The sequence below is a fragment of the Neolamprologus multifasciatus genome, chromosome 1, assembly GCF_963576455.1.
Source record: "Neolamprologus multifasciatus chromosome 1, fNeoMul1.2, whole genome shotgun sequence".
Taxonomy (NCBI): Eukaryota; Metazoa; Chordata; class Actinopteri; order Cichliformes; family Cichlidae; genus Neolamprologus; species Neolamprologus multifasciatus.
The window spans coordinates 13,444,847-13,459,886 of NC_140439.1; positions in this window are offsets into that span (position 1 = coordinate 13,444,847).

Genomic DNA, 15,040 nt, shown 5'->3' on the forward strand with positions numbered 1-15,040 from the left:
ATATAGTAAATATAACTAGTGACCATGTGGGTGTATTGTTTGGTCTATTTTTGCTTCGGCAAAAAGATTTAATCACACTGAAAACAATAAAAAGATGTTTTTTTAGTGCACAAAATGGGAATTTTAATCTACTGCTAGTTGATTGCTAGACAACACAATCACGCTGTAATAGTACATTATGCATAATTCAGCTTTTGTGAAGATAGATGAGATGTTATTATTGTGAAATCAAAAAAGGATACATTTATAAAGTGATATAGGTGCATACATTTTAAAAAAGAGTGAGTTGGTGCATAACTTCCACCAACTTTCAATCAACAGAATAACAAATAATTGTGCAGAATGCAGAGCACAAACTACAAATAATCTGAAGAGATGTGCTACAAAGTGAAATTAATGGCTCCCTTTTTACCTGGCTGAATCACTGTGGTAACTTATACTGAATACATAACCTGAGGGGTAAAATAAGAAACAAAGTTCAACACACTCAGGCTTTCTTTGGACAAGCTGGCTCAAGAAAACCTAAAACCTCAAGTGTGGCTAACAGGTGTCTTTCTCTGTTAAACTAGGTTCTCAGGATCTCTGTGTGCTCACAAGAATATGGGTATTTTATGGATCATGTGACTCTTCTTCCACATAAAATGATTCCTATGAGCGCCACCAACTCCAGCCAGAGATGTTATCAGACAATAAAGATGCAGCTGCACATCAGAGCTCTGAAACTTTAAACTGGCTACATTTAAACATGAAACATTTTTGCTCCATGTGGCAAAAAACAGGAGACATGAAATCATTTTGGGGTTTTTTTTGGATCAGATTAAAGTGGAATGGATTAGAAATGACTGACTGAACAGGTATGCCAGTGACAATGCAGTGGTTTATTCAGTTGTTTTAGTCTGGCAGCTATGCCTTAACAAATTGTCCACGAAGCCTAGAACGTATTCCACCACTATAGAATCTATATTGCATTTTAAGCATGCTGTGAATTAAATAATCAGTGAAAATGTGGTGCTTCCACATGATTTTAAACTAAAACTAAGAACATGACACAGAAAACTCTGACTTTAAGCTCGACATAGCTTGCTAACCCACCACTCTCGCTTCACAGCGCACCCCTCTGGTCAGGAGCCAGATATAATGACAGTTTTCATTTACAGTGGTCCCTCGCTACAGTACGGTTCACCTTTCACGGCCTCGCAGTTTCGCGGATTTTGTTTGTGCAATTTTGTGTGCTTTTCTTTTCTTACAGCGCATTGTGGTCTGCGTCCTAATCGGCTGTAGACCATTGTCAATCAATCCCCTCCATGCCGTGTCTCCTGTACAGTACAGAATGCGTTCAGCTTGTCAAATTTACATAAATCTTTGATCGCTACCGGTGTGACTCTGAAGTGCTGTACTGTATGTTTGTATGTTTTCTCCCCAACAAACACAACAATGTCGACAAAACGTTTTGCACCGTCAAGGACACCCAAAAGGCAGAGGAAGATGCTAACCATCGCACAAAAAGTTCTTCTGGACATGCTAAAGGAAGGTAGATGTTACCATATTTTTGGGACCATAAGGCACATTAAGCGAAACAAAGCAGTAGGATAAGTCAAACTTTACTCATCATCATCATCATCAACTTTATTTATAAAGCACTTTAAAAACAACCACAGCTGACACAAAGTGCTGTACATTTGAACTGTAAAATAAAATTACATAAGATATAAGTAAAAACCAAATAAAATAAGAGTGAAATCATTAAATAACTACTTCAATTAAAAGAGAAACTAAGTCTCGCTGAGGTTAAAAGCCAAGGAATAAAAGTGGGTTTTAAGACGTGATTTAAAAGTGGACAGTGAAGGGGCCTCTCTAACGTGCATGGGCAAATTATTCCATAATTTTGGAGCCACAATAGAGAAGGCCCTGTCCCCTCTGAGCTTCCTCCTGGATCTCGGTACCTCCAGGAGCAGCTGGTCAGCTGACCTGAGAGACCGACAGGGTGTGTGGGGATGAAGAAGCTCAGAGAGGTAAGGCGGGGCAAGACTATGAAGGCATTTAAAAACAAACATAAGAAGTTTAAAATTAACTCTAAAAGACACAGGCAGCCAGTGCAGAGAGGCGAGCACGGGGGTTATATGCTCTCTTTTTCGAGTTCCTGTTAGGAGTCGTGCAGCCGCATTTTGAACCAGCTGCAGACGTGAGAGCAATGACTGACTGACCCCCACATAAAGTGAGTTACAGTAGTCCAGGCGGGAAGAAATAAAAGCATGGATCACTGTTTCAAGATGCTGCCTCGAAAGAAAAGATTTTACTCTTGCCAGTCGCCTTAAATGATAAAAACTGGACTTCACCACTGCTCTGATTTGGTTGTCCAATTTAAAATCACTGTCCAACTTAAAACCAAGGTCAGTAACAACAGGTTTAAAATAGACTTCCAGGGATCCTAAAACAACAGAGGAGGACTCACAGGGACCACTGGGTCCAAACACCAACACTTCTGTTTTCTTTTCATTAAAATTTAAAAAGTTTAGAGCCAACCAAGCTTTAATTTCATCTAGACATGTCAAGAGAGGTTTTATGGAGATGCCATCCTTGTGTTTTAGTGGCAAATAAATTTGGCAGTCATCGGCATAACAATGAAATGAGATCCCATGCCTTCTAAGGATAGAACCCAGAGGCAATAGATACAGTGAAAAGAGCAGTGGCCCTAAAATTGAGCCCTGTGGGACGCCGCATGACAGAGGAGCAGAAGACGATTCGTAACCGAGAAGGCTGACAGAGAAAGTTCTATCTGACAAATAAGACCTAAACCAATTAAGTGCAGTTCCACCAATACCCACTACATCATGTAATCGAGAAATTAGAATATTGTGGTCTACGGTGTCAAAGGCAGCAGTTAGGTCAAGCAAGACAAGAACAACATGGTTACCAGAATCACATGCCAGAAGGATGTCATTAAAAACCCTTAATAATGCAGATTCTGTGCTGTGAAGGGTTTTAAAACCTGATTGAAAAACCTCAAAGATGCCATTATCATCTATAAAATCTTTCAGTTGACTAAAAACAATTCCTTTCAACTACTCACTCTTCTAATTGTTTAATTTATGGTTGAACACTTGAATTTGTCAGAGAAAGCTCTCAACTCATTCTTCTTGCTTCCTCTACTTCTGTACCATTGAGTCACTAATGTTGAATTGTCTCGCAGCTGCTCTATTCCCATGTTCTAGACCTTTACCTTTGAGAGTGTTTAAACAAGAGACAAGAGTCTGAAAAAGTTCATGCCTGTCTGAGAAAAGTGTATAAAGTGTGTAGTGTGGGGTTTCCAGCCTTAAAACATCTATAATAACTGCACCAAATAAAGATGGCTACTTCGCGGATGATTTTATACGCACATGATTTTAAACTAAAACTAAGAACATGACACAGAAAACTCTGACTTTAAGCTTGACATAGCTTGCTAACCCACCACTCTCGCTTCACAGTGCACCCCTCTGGTCAGGAGCCAGTTATAATGACAGTTTTCATTTATAATCATCTGGGAATGGAAACATTTCACTTTTTTTTTTTTATTGAAGCATGTTTTAAGTGTAATGCACATAGCGTGTCTGTTGGGGGATACATTTTCTATGTGAATGATGTTTTCTTTTACACTGCTGGAACTGCAGCCACTAGAACACAGAGCATACATGAAAAGCTGTTTAATCAATCAAATTCATTATTACAAGCTGAAGTGATTTCTCCATCTCTTTTATCAGGCTGTGGCACATAGTAGCATTTTATATTTAAATGTCTTCAGTTCACCTTAGAAATTAACAGCAGCACAGCAGTAAAACGATTAACTAATTTTATAAAGATTTATTTTAGTGCTCTGTACATTAAATTCCAAGAGCTATGATTCTCTGCAGCATTAAAATCATCTCATTTGCAGCCCTGTTGCATTTTACTTCTTTTTACTTATAGATTTTTGTCAATTTTTTATCATCATCATCAGATAAGTCTCTGATTGGAGAAGAGGTACTCATAATGGGATCACTTTGTGCAAAAGTCATGAATCAGAGCTGGACTTTTTTAATTTTAGTGAAGTTCCCCGTCTCATCCATGAGGCTTCTTTAGTTTAGAACTGAAGAAGCCTCATGGATGAGTCTTTATGAAACTTAGAGCAGTCCAGTGGCTTTCTTTGTTAGACTACCATAACCTGGATGACTGATGATCTACATAGACAACTTTTTATGTGAGCACACATAGAACCTAAAGACGTCACACCGATGTCATACCTGTTAAAACTGACTGTTTTTTTCAGTTTCATAGAGGCAACTAACACAGAGAAAGCCTGGCTTCCTTTGTGGCATCTCTCTCAGGTATCCTCCCATCAAAGCTGTGCTTCCAAATAGCTGTTAGCAGTCAAAATGTAAACCTTTTAAATGTAAACCTTTTAAAGAGTTTCTTAACACCAGGCTGAAAATCTCTCCTACAGATATTTGTACCTGTAACCACACCTTATCACTGCGCAGTTCTGAAGTACAGCTGTGTATTACTACAACATGGGCGTGTCTTCATTTTCTCATGTTCTCTCAAGGGTCTGTCTACAGATAGCATGCTTACTTCAGCCGACTTCTCTACAGCACAGTACGCAGTACTCCTTTAGTACTCCACAGTACTCCTTTAAATAATGTGAAAACTGTAATTTATACCTTTTTTTGATAAGCTTTTAAAATTTTCTCTTTGAGTTACTTTGTTGTAAATAATACATAAAAATTGCAAGTCAGAATTTACGAATGCAGAATTTGAGATTTTATGGGAGTGGGTCATGCCCTGTTTCCACATTCAATGCAACAGAACACATTTCTGAACACAGCAAACTCGTTGTTTCTTGAGATTTGACCATAGAGGGCAGTGATCATCCTCCACAGGATTTTGAGTGTGGCTCAGCTCATCGTGCTTTCAGCCTATAAGCTAAACAGAATACAAACTGGGAAATGTGACGTGCCAGAAATGTGATGCAAGGGATTCTTTTTTTTCTTCCAATAACAGCTTTGTGTTTTTTTTAAAGGGACATTCAGTTTTGCACCGTTACTATGGATGAGCACAGTTATCTGGCAAGGCATGTGATATTCTAGCTTTAGGAAAATGACTCATATCCTTGTGATAGGTATTTCAAACCATGTATGACATCCTTCAGGAGTTGTGGTTTTGTTTCTGGTTCTTTGGTTTTGTGTTTGATATGATTTGATGTCCTTGCAAACTTAATTTGGTTCATGTGGTAGGTAAAGTCTATGTTGAACTCTCCTTTCCTCTGAAGTCATTTTCACTCACAAGGCCAATGCTTGTAATCAGATCACAGGGTAACTTGATCAAAACATCCATTATATCCACATAATGCAAAAGATCGGTGGTATTTACCCTTCGGAAACAGGAATGCTGGTCATGGGTGCAGTTTAATCACTCGTCATCTGACAGCACAGACGGCGAAGGAATCACGAGAAGGAGCCGCTCAATGTTTTTATTTTTCTAAATATATTGCCCTCTCCTGAGATTGCTTTGATCTCCCTTCTTTGCTGTTTCATGCTCTTTCTCCTTTCCAGCCTTGTCATCTTGCTATCTGTAAAATCTCTGTAAGCTTTCTAGGTAATACAAATGTGAAAGCAAAAGTTGGATTTTGTTGCAATAGTTTCCCGGTTTGGGCTAGTTCATTTCCAAGTTAATTATTTCATACCGTCATGTTTTATGCAATATACTTTGAAACTTGATTCCAACTAAATCATGAAGGATGCAGTTTTAGGAGGACACCTAAGGAGCTGCGGTGAGAGGTTACAGATGTGCTTAGAATAACTCATATGAAAAGATTTTTCATTGTGACTCAGTCATATACCTGTCAGTATTAATCAAGGTTCAGTCAAATACAACCTGGATTCACTTAGGGAAAAAGGTGAGTAAACAAGAAACACTTCATTATGGAAAGTCTAAAGCAGCCTAGGCTTATTGCAGCACAACTAAGGGAGGATTCAGGGTCTCCTGATTTAGCCCTAACTATAAGTTTTATCATAAAGAAAGTTTTAAGCCTAATATTAAAACCAGAGAGCATGTCTGTCTCCCAAATCACAAGCAAGCCAGCAGCTTAAGAGCAAAGTGCTCCACTTGGTTGATATGGTACTTTGAGATCCTTAAGATAAAATGGAGCCTAATGCAAATCTCCTGTTCCACCACATCCCACCGCTGCTGTATTGGAATAAGATCTGGTGACTGTGGAGGTCATTTGAGTACAATGAACACATTGCCATGTTTGAGATTATCCAAGTTTTGCGAAATGGTGTGTTATCCTGCTGGAAGCAGCCATCAGAAGATGTGTAGGCTGTGGTCATAACTGATTTTATATTGTTTACACGAAATTGTGACCAATTTCTCAAATATTGAGTTTCATCAGATCAGGCAACATTTTTCTGATCTTCTGTTGTCCAAATCGACAAACGACACATCACCAACACTGACACAAAACCGAAGAAGTAACTAGAAAAACACTAGAAGCAAGAGAAAATATAAAAATACCACCACAGCAGAAACTGAAAACATGTAATATCAATAATAATGTATACTTTATTGATCCCCGTGGGGAAATTCCTCTCTCCATTTAACTCATTCTCTCAGTGAAGCAGTGGGCAGCCATTGGGTGCCTGGGGAGCAGTGTGTAGGGACGGTACCTTGCTCAGGGGTACCTTAGAGTAGGATGATTCGAACCCCTGACGGGGCCCCACTCTACCTATTGAGCTATCCCTTCCCCATTATAGGGAACTAAAACTAATTACCAGAGTAAGCAAGAAGCCAATACAGGAACCAAAACTCTGGCAGTTAGATTCCGATGGCCCAGCACAGGAAAAGAGAACCCAGCGGTGACAGGGATTAGAGCAGGACCAAACCGGAGTCTAGATGCTGGTGGTGGAAATGATTATTCATCAGATAGATGATTGGACTAGACCAGTGATGCCACAATCAGCTTGACAGTGTGGGGAAGTGGAAATGATGTAAAGCTTAGATTTGCCACAAACACATTGGAAGCAAACAGATATGCGACTACAGATCTTCCTCGCTGAATTTATGCATCATGCTTCATTTTGAAAAGCAGTTAAAAAATGGTTGGATGGATGAGTGCAGTGGTGCACCACATATAATACCCCATTCTGCGGTGGAGTAGAGGTCCAGATGGAAGTGAGTACACTGCTGAGATGCTGGAACGTCAGGCTATTGACACCCCTTCCACTTCCACTTCCTAATAGCAAGTGGACAACTGGCAAACCTTAATGTGACTGTTCAACGCTTTAAAATGTATTTATTTATTTTGTTGGCTCTCTGGCACAAAATATTATTTAGTGGCGATCAGATCTTCTGAGTCACACTGAGTATCCACCCATCCCTGAGAGAGAAATCCCATACTGAGGAAAAGTGGCAGCATGTAAACCATATGGACCCCCGCATATCAGGAATGCCTGTGAATCAAATCCTTCTTGGAACTCAAAGGACACTCCAGGGCTTTTAACCAGAAATTGTCTCATTCTCAGAGCACCTAAATCTGCACATGTGTGAGCATGTGGACTTTTTTAGACAGCAACAAGTGGTAGAGTATGAGGTACAATGCAAAATTAGGATCTGCTGTGCAGGAGGCGCTGTTAATCCCTGCAGAGCTGCAGGAACCATTCATGTAAGTCACATAAACCTTTTACAGTGTGACTCAGATAACCCAAATACCATCAGAACAATAACATTTTCAGCATTAGCTTTCCTGTTATTCTAAAACCTCTTTTCCCTCAAGTCACTACTCTTTATTTCTGATTAAATGAGTGCTGAAGGTCAGAGGGTAAACTCCTCCAGCCATGAGACATAATGTGAGCACATAACACAAGTTATTATTTCAGTCAGCCTTCCAGTAAAGTCACTGCTGACCATAGAAAACATTCAGGAGATTGTGATCGGCTCCTTTTGCACTTTTGATGATGAAATAATCTCCATTTCTCTGCTCCAGACTCAGTTTTCCTTTCTGTGCTTCCATGTGGGAGGCCTTAGGAATGCTGATGATGGGGTTAGTGACTTCTCAGTCAGTTCCAGATCCTTGACCTGTAAACTCTTCTGCTCTTTTGGTAAACTGACTGTGTACAAGGATGTGTTCATGTTTAAGTGGGCTTTTAGACTTGACGTAAAGTGTACAGTAAGAGCTGAGCAGGTGACCCTGAATGCTTGCTTTACCTTGATGTGACTATTGTTGTCATTTGTCGCTATATAAATAAAACTGAATTGAATTATTGCTGCTTTCTCTTGACCTTTGTTTTCCCCAAAAAACAGAAGTTAGAAGAAAGGCAGTCAGCTGTCACATTACCAGCTCTAAAAGGCCTTACAGCTGAGTGCTTTAAGGTTAGTACCTCAACCAAGGTGGTGTAATTCAACTGCTGCTTGTCAGTAGGCGGCAGTTCTCTGGGTGCAAATCTTTTGTTGAAAATCTCACAGGTGATTTTTTATAAGCAAATGACGGAGTTGTTAAACTCTGGTCCAAATTATTAGTTGAATTTTCTTCTCCCTGTAGCCTCACAAAGCTCATTCTTTATGAAATCAATCAAATCTGAGAAGAGCTCCCATCTGACCTCCTCAGAATGAGCAGATTATTATTACTTTTTACAACAGCTTTAGTATATTTGAAGGAGTGCAATATTTTAGCTTTATGCTATGAAAGCTAGTTAACCAAGGACATGGGCCAAAATCAACAAACAGATCCCTTAAAAGTTTACATTTTTGCCAAAAGAAAATTGTCACAAGCTGAACAAGCAATAAAGCAACAAATTGCAAACTGATTTGTTCTGAGACCCTCTGTAATTCAGGCCCTTTCTGCATGCTTAGATGGCAGATTTAAAAAAACAAACAAACATATTTAGTGCCTAAAGTTGTTAATTGATGTGACGTATCCGAACTATTATATGAAGCACGTAAACACTAATCTCAAGCAACTTAAAGAAGTCCAGACGCTTTTCTTTCCAGGCTCCTTAGACTAAACACTAATCTAGTTTCTCCACTTGCAAGGTTATGATCCTCGTTTAAAAATATAGGTAAACTTTGGCATTAAAACCTAGCACACCTTACAACACTGATGCTCAAACACTGTTACAGAAAAAAATGTGGCTTTAATGACACTTGAGTGCGAGTTAAATGTATTGACTGTACTTTTAGGGCCTTTAACTTGGACCCACGATGGTCAAGTAATACATACGTTAAGCTAATGTATAAAAAATAACTGATTCTGAGGGTCTGAGGTCATCACTGAGTCACTGTTTCCCTGGAGTGACCCAAAAGCAGGCGTGCAAGTTTAGTGCGAGAGGCCCCCAGAACAATATTGGGCCCGAGGGCTGGAAAACTACCACCACTCCCACAAACACTCTACAGCCTCTTACAAGAGTGTGGAAAGAAAGCCTTCTCTTACAGGGTTTGTTGAGTTGTAATAAGCATCATTCGACTGTTTTGTTATTCATTTATTTATTTTTTTAAATGTTTTATTGTAAATAAACCACTTAAAGAGCAAATAAAAAATAAAAACAACAAAACAGGAAAAAGAAATACTGGATGCATGCTACATGAAGTGTCTGGTCCTTAAGAGTAGAAACGGTTATATAAGTGTAGTCCATGATGAGCTTAAATTCTTATATTTCATGCTTTGTACTTGGTAAACAGCAGAAGCTGCTTTTTGCTGGTTGCTGTTATGTATAGCAACACAGATAACGTCAATCTGATGACGTGTTTGCTGTGACAGTGCATTGGAAGTATTGTACTGCTTCCAGAAGACAATTGTTGTTGTTGTTTTTTTCAAAGTAAGGTCTGCAGGGAGCCTTCATGTAGCTTAATGTGCTAAAGCACAAAGATTAAGTGCGATGCGTTTTTAAGGACAGCTGTTTTCTACTGTGTTGCAGGGACCTGCTATACCCATCAGTACACTCATTTTTGTCCAGCAGAAAGCTTCCTGTTATGTTCCTGTGCATTACAAGTAGGCACATTATGTCTGTTTTTACAGATTTTCTTTTTTTTACTGCAGCTTTTTTTTTTTAGAATTTGTTAGAGGAACAGGTCAGTTACTTCACTGCACTTCAGTCTTTGTTTCTGCAGCCATCATTAAACCTCGCTCATTTGTCTCCACAAAAATAAGAAGAGTTTCCATAGTGAGCTGTTACCCAGGTCACAATTACCAACCAGCAGGAAGAGTGGTGCATTTTGGGTTAATGAGAGCTTCCGTGTGGGAAGAGGTGCACTCACAGCAGGAGGGAGTCCTCTGCGTCATTCTGCCAACAAAGGGGTTTTCCTTGTTTTTATGACAATGGGAATATTGTTCCAGTGTTACTCTGTTAGTTCCTACAGCCGGTTCGCTCCATCCGGCCCGTTTTATTGCATCCATTGTGTGCGATAGCTGTGAAATATTTCCGCATATCAAAATGAGTCAGAACGAACTAAGTGTAATTTTCCCAGAGTTATTAGGAAATGGGTGACTGCAGCCCTATTTTATGGTCCTAACTTTACTTATTCACGCGATCGTTACCTGTCATGTCATCGGTATTTTGACATCTTCATTCTGTTAAAAAATAACTTTATCATTCTGTATTTTGGTTTTTTACACACAGATTTGTAGACACAGCTTGTAAAACTAATCCAGTTTTAAAAAGAGGATCTGAACAAGACGTTTTTGATTAAGATGGATGGACGTGTTGCAGTTTGTCTCAGTAGAATTTACGTGACCTCCAGCAGCTCCTCCTGGGATCCCTTCCTGTAATATTTATGAAACTGATTGCAGTTCTCTTGTTTTTCACTGTAATCTATCAAGCTGCAGTTCAAGTGTTGTAACACTGGACACACACACAGTGAAATTTCACAGTAAAGTCAATATTACTCATTAGCAGTGTTGGGACTAACGCGTTATTAAGTAACGCGTTACAGTAACTACGTTATTATTGTGGTAACGAGCACGGTAACTAGTTATTATGCCAAAATCAGGAACGCGTTAGTCGTTACTGGGATTTAGATAGGGTCGTTACTCGTTACTTCGTGTGGTGGCTATCGCGGAGCTTCCACCGATTCAGTAACATTAGCAAGTGGTGGAGGCCAGCAGGTGGATGAGGGAAAGGGGACGCAGAAGGAAAAGAGACCCGAGGTGGCCGCCGGTCCAAGTGTGAACTGAACTTCAGGTAAGAAGTTATGACCTGCAGTCTATCTGGGTCAGATATAAACCACGTTTAGGTGGAGTTTATTTTCGTTATTCTGACTTTTTCCATACTGCGTACTAGCTAGCATGACGGAGTTTCTATACAGCTGGGTGGGTGCTATGAAGTTAATGATGTTGAACTTTATTTTGTTCATAAGTTATTAGAGTTGCCAACCGTCCCGTCTGGTATTCACAGAAAATATTATGCGTTTCTTATTGAGGTGAAAAGGAACAGTTTGTCCCGTAATTCAGCTACAATGAAAAAGACACAAAGCTGGAGTTATTCTGTCTTTGCTGCACAGCTGCCTCTTCTTCTTTCATTCTCCCCCCTCCCTCTCCCATTTCTACTTCAATCATGAAAACTCATCAATGATCAGCTGATCGGCTCTCTTGTTTGTTTATCGCCCACTTTGCGCCAGAAAGAGGAAACCATGTCGCGTTAAACAACAGCAGCACGTTTAAGCTTGATCAGCTGTTGTTAGCATTTATTTAATATTAATTTCTAGTATCAGTTGATGTTTGCTGGAGCCACAGCTGTATAGCTGCTGGTCATGGTGTCGGTTTGGTTATCTGGTGAGAGGGAAACATGAAGATGAAACCAGGAGATGTCCTTACTGAATCAGAGCTGAACAGGTGATGGAGAAACAGGTTTACCTTTTAGGTGACATGAATGAGTTGAAGGGAAGTTATGAACTGTTTCTGAGAGACAGATAACCCCAGGATCCTTTTTAGGTAGCTGACAGCTGGTAACTGTGCAGGTGTGGATCTAGCAAAGTTTTGCCAGGGGGGCCAGGTAGGGCATTAACAGGGAGAGGGGGGCACAAAGAAGTACTTTTCTTTCATATTCTCATTTAAAATGTCTAGCTTTTAAAAAATAATTATCTGAATCTTACAACAAAGGATTGATAGATTGATGCATATATACCATCAAACAGTGAACATCACTGTCACAACAGCGTTTGCTTTCATTCAAAGGCTTTATGATTTTTCCTATAATGGTGGGCCAGTCTCTAGTCAAAATGCCCGGGCCAATTTTTTGTCCCAGTCCAGCCCTGTATGCAGCTCATCTGCAGTCTGGTGTTACCTACATCTTCCTATTCAGAAGGCAGAATTTCCGAGTTCTGAGTACAATCAAAGCACCACGACTGCAGTTTTCGTGTTGGATGTAAAAGGCGCACATGACGCTGTGACCTAGGCTAGAATCATGGCAGCAGTCAATGACGGTCCAGGCGTGGGATTTCTCTTGTGGAAATATGCACATTATCTTTTCCTTTCTATTGGTAGGTGGCACAGTGCACTTGTGGCAAGTAAGCAAGCTAGAAGACTGGCAAAGTTACGGAAGCAACACATTAACAAGAGAATTCTGAGTAAAACCAAAGTTACTTTCCCTAGTAACTAGTTACTTTGAAAGTAACGAGTAACTTGAAGTAACTGAGTTACTTTTGATAGAAGTAACTAGTAATGTAACTAAGTTACTATTTTAAAGTAACTTACCCAACACTGCTCATTAGTCTGTTTCATTTCTGAGCTGGCAGTGAAACAATGTCTGATATGATAGGAGGCCAATGAGTCCACAGTGGAGGAAGCTGTTGCAGCTTATTACAGTAAGTATCTTACTTCATCCAATGTCATTATTGTAAACTGCTAGTGTATGCTTACTCCTTCATCACACAAAACCATGTATTTGAAAGATCCGATTGTCATGGTCCTGAGTCTAACGACATGATGTTTTGTGTTTAATGTTCTGTTATTCCTACCTGTGTCCTCCTCCAGTGCTCTGTTCGTGTCTCTGTGTTGGTAAAACAGTCTGTGAATTTCATATTTTACATTAAATGTCTGTGTCTCGTCTTGCTCATTAGTTTCAGCTGTGTTTTCCTCCTGAGTGTTATTTCCTGATTACCTTGTGTGTGTATTTATAGTGTGCGTCTACCTCTGCTCCTCATCGGTTTCATGATGTTCTCTTCATTCATCCTGCATCTCTCTGCTCTACATCCCGCTTTTTTATTATTTCAGGTCTCCTCATTAGTGTTCCCAGTTTAGGTTGTTAGTGGTTTCTTGTGCCTCATTTCCTGTTTTCCACTTTGTAAATAAACGCTCACCTGCATCTAGTCGTTTCCTGCATATTGGATCCTTTTTCTACAAACACCACACACTGCTACCCTGGCCGTGACACTGATGAATAATTCTGTGAACAAAATAGAAAAAAGCAGAAAAAATAGAAAGGGAGTTAGTCAGGGCTTGCCAGCATTACATTAAGTACTGTAAGTTTGTAGTGCAGTGAAAAATAACACATTTTGGGGTCAACTTGAAAGAAAGGCAGATGTGAAATGTAAAAGATCACAGGTCATATTTGGATGCAAAATAATGTGATATTTAAAATCCCCATGTACCAGTATCATTTCCTGATTGGAGAGAACATGACATTATCACAATCTAACCAAAACATCCAGCATTATCATATTTAGAACAGAATGACACACACACATGCAAACACTTCTCAGTCTTAATTGACAGTAACTACAGACAGGTACGTGTATAAATACAGCCTCATGAGGTCTGCAAGCCGCCTAGTCAATTAGCTCTAGCTGCTAATTGCTAGCTTCAAGGCTAATCTACACCGCTAACCGATAAATACACAATAAACATACACAACGAGGATTAACAGCCAACTTTCCCACATTGTCTGCAAACCTGTGAACTATCCTTAGGCCAAAGTCAACTTATTTACTATTTTTTATCTGCTTACCTGCAAATATATAGACATAGTAACCGTTACACACTTGTACACAGTCTCTAGGCTTTTGCTAGGCACACTGCTAGAGTGAGTGGCCTGGCAGGTTTACTCCCACTACAGCTGCTCATTTTAGGAGATGCTCCCTCTTGCGGTGTAATGGAGGAGGGGTAAGTACTCTTCCAGTACTATATCTCTGTATCCTAGATAATGAGGCACACATTATTTTAAAACAACCACACATAGAGAATTACACTGAATTCTCTGAAGGCTTCTTTTCTGCCGAAGTGACGCATTAAGGATTGTTGTGTCAGACACGGCCTGTTACTGCAGCTCACTGGGAGCCTTTACATCTAAATGTCAGGAGACGCCCGGTTATTAAAGAATACAGAGCAAGTGCAGAGAGACATGAGGACACGAACTGCAGCAGATTAACAGGTGATGACATGCAGTACCCGCGTGCAGTACCATGAAGTGTTTGTGTATGCAAGAAGGAGGGGTTAGGACATTATTTATCAGATCTAATATTACAGAGTCCCTTTTTTCAGGAAACATGTGAGGAATAGCTACTGGAAAATTCTGTCACATTGCAACCAGTCATCCCACTAGAAAAGAATCACATTTTTTAGGGGACTACCCAATTTCTTCACTTACAGGGTTTTTTTTTATGATGGGTTGATATTCATTTTGTCTTCATGTGCTCAGCGATGTGCCAGGTCACTTAACACAAGGTGTGAATGTGCTTACATTTATCAAAGTAATGTATCTGTCATGGTTATGGGTTATTTTTACGCAGCATTCTGAGTTTCTGGTATTTTGATGTCATTTTGTATTATGGTTTATTATTTAAGGTTCATTTACTAGTCCTGAGTTTAATCTATGTTGGTTTCTTGTAAATTTAGGCGCCCCTTGTGTCTTTGTCCTCTGTGTTCCTCTCTGTGTGTCTCTGTTTATTTACGTGGGGTTTTCCCCATTTAGGAATGTTCCTCTCCTCGCATTTATTCCATGCCTCCCCTGTCTGTCATGTTTGCCCATGTTCCCCCAGCCTGTTATGCCTCTCTCTCCTGCTCTTTCATGTTCTCTCTCACCCTTGCCTTTGTGTTCCC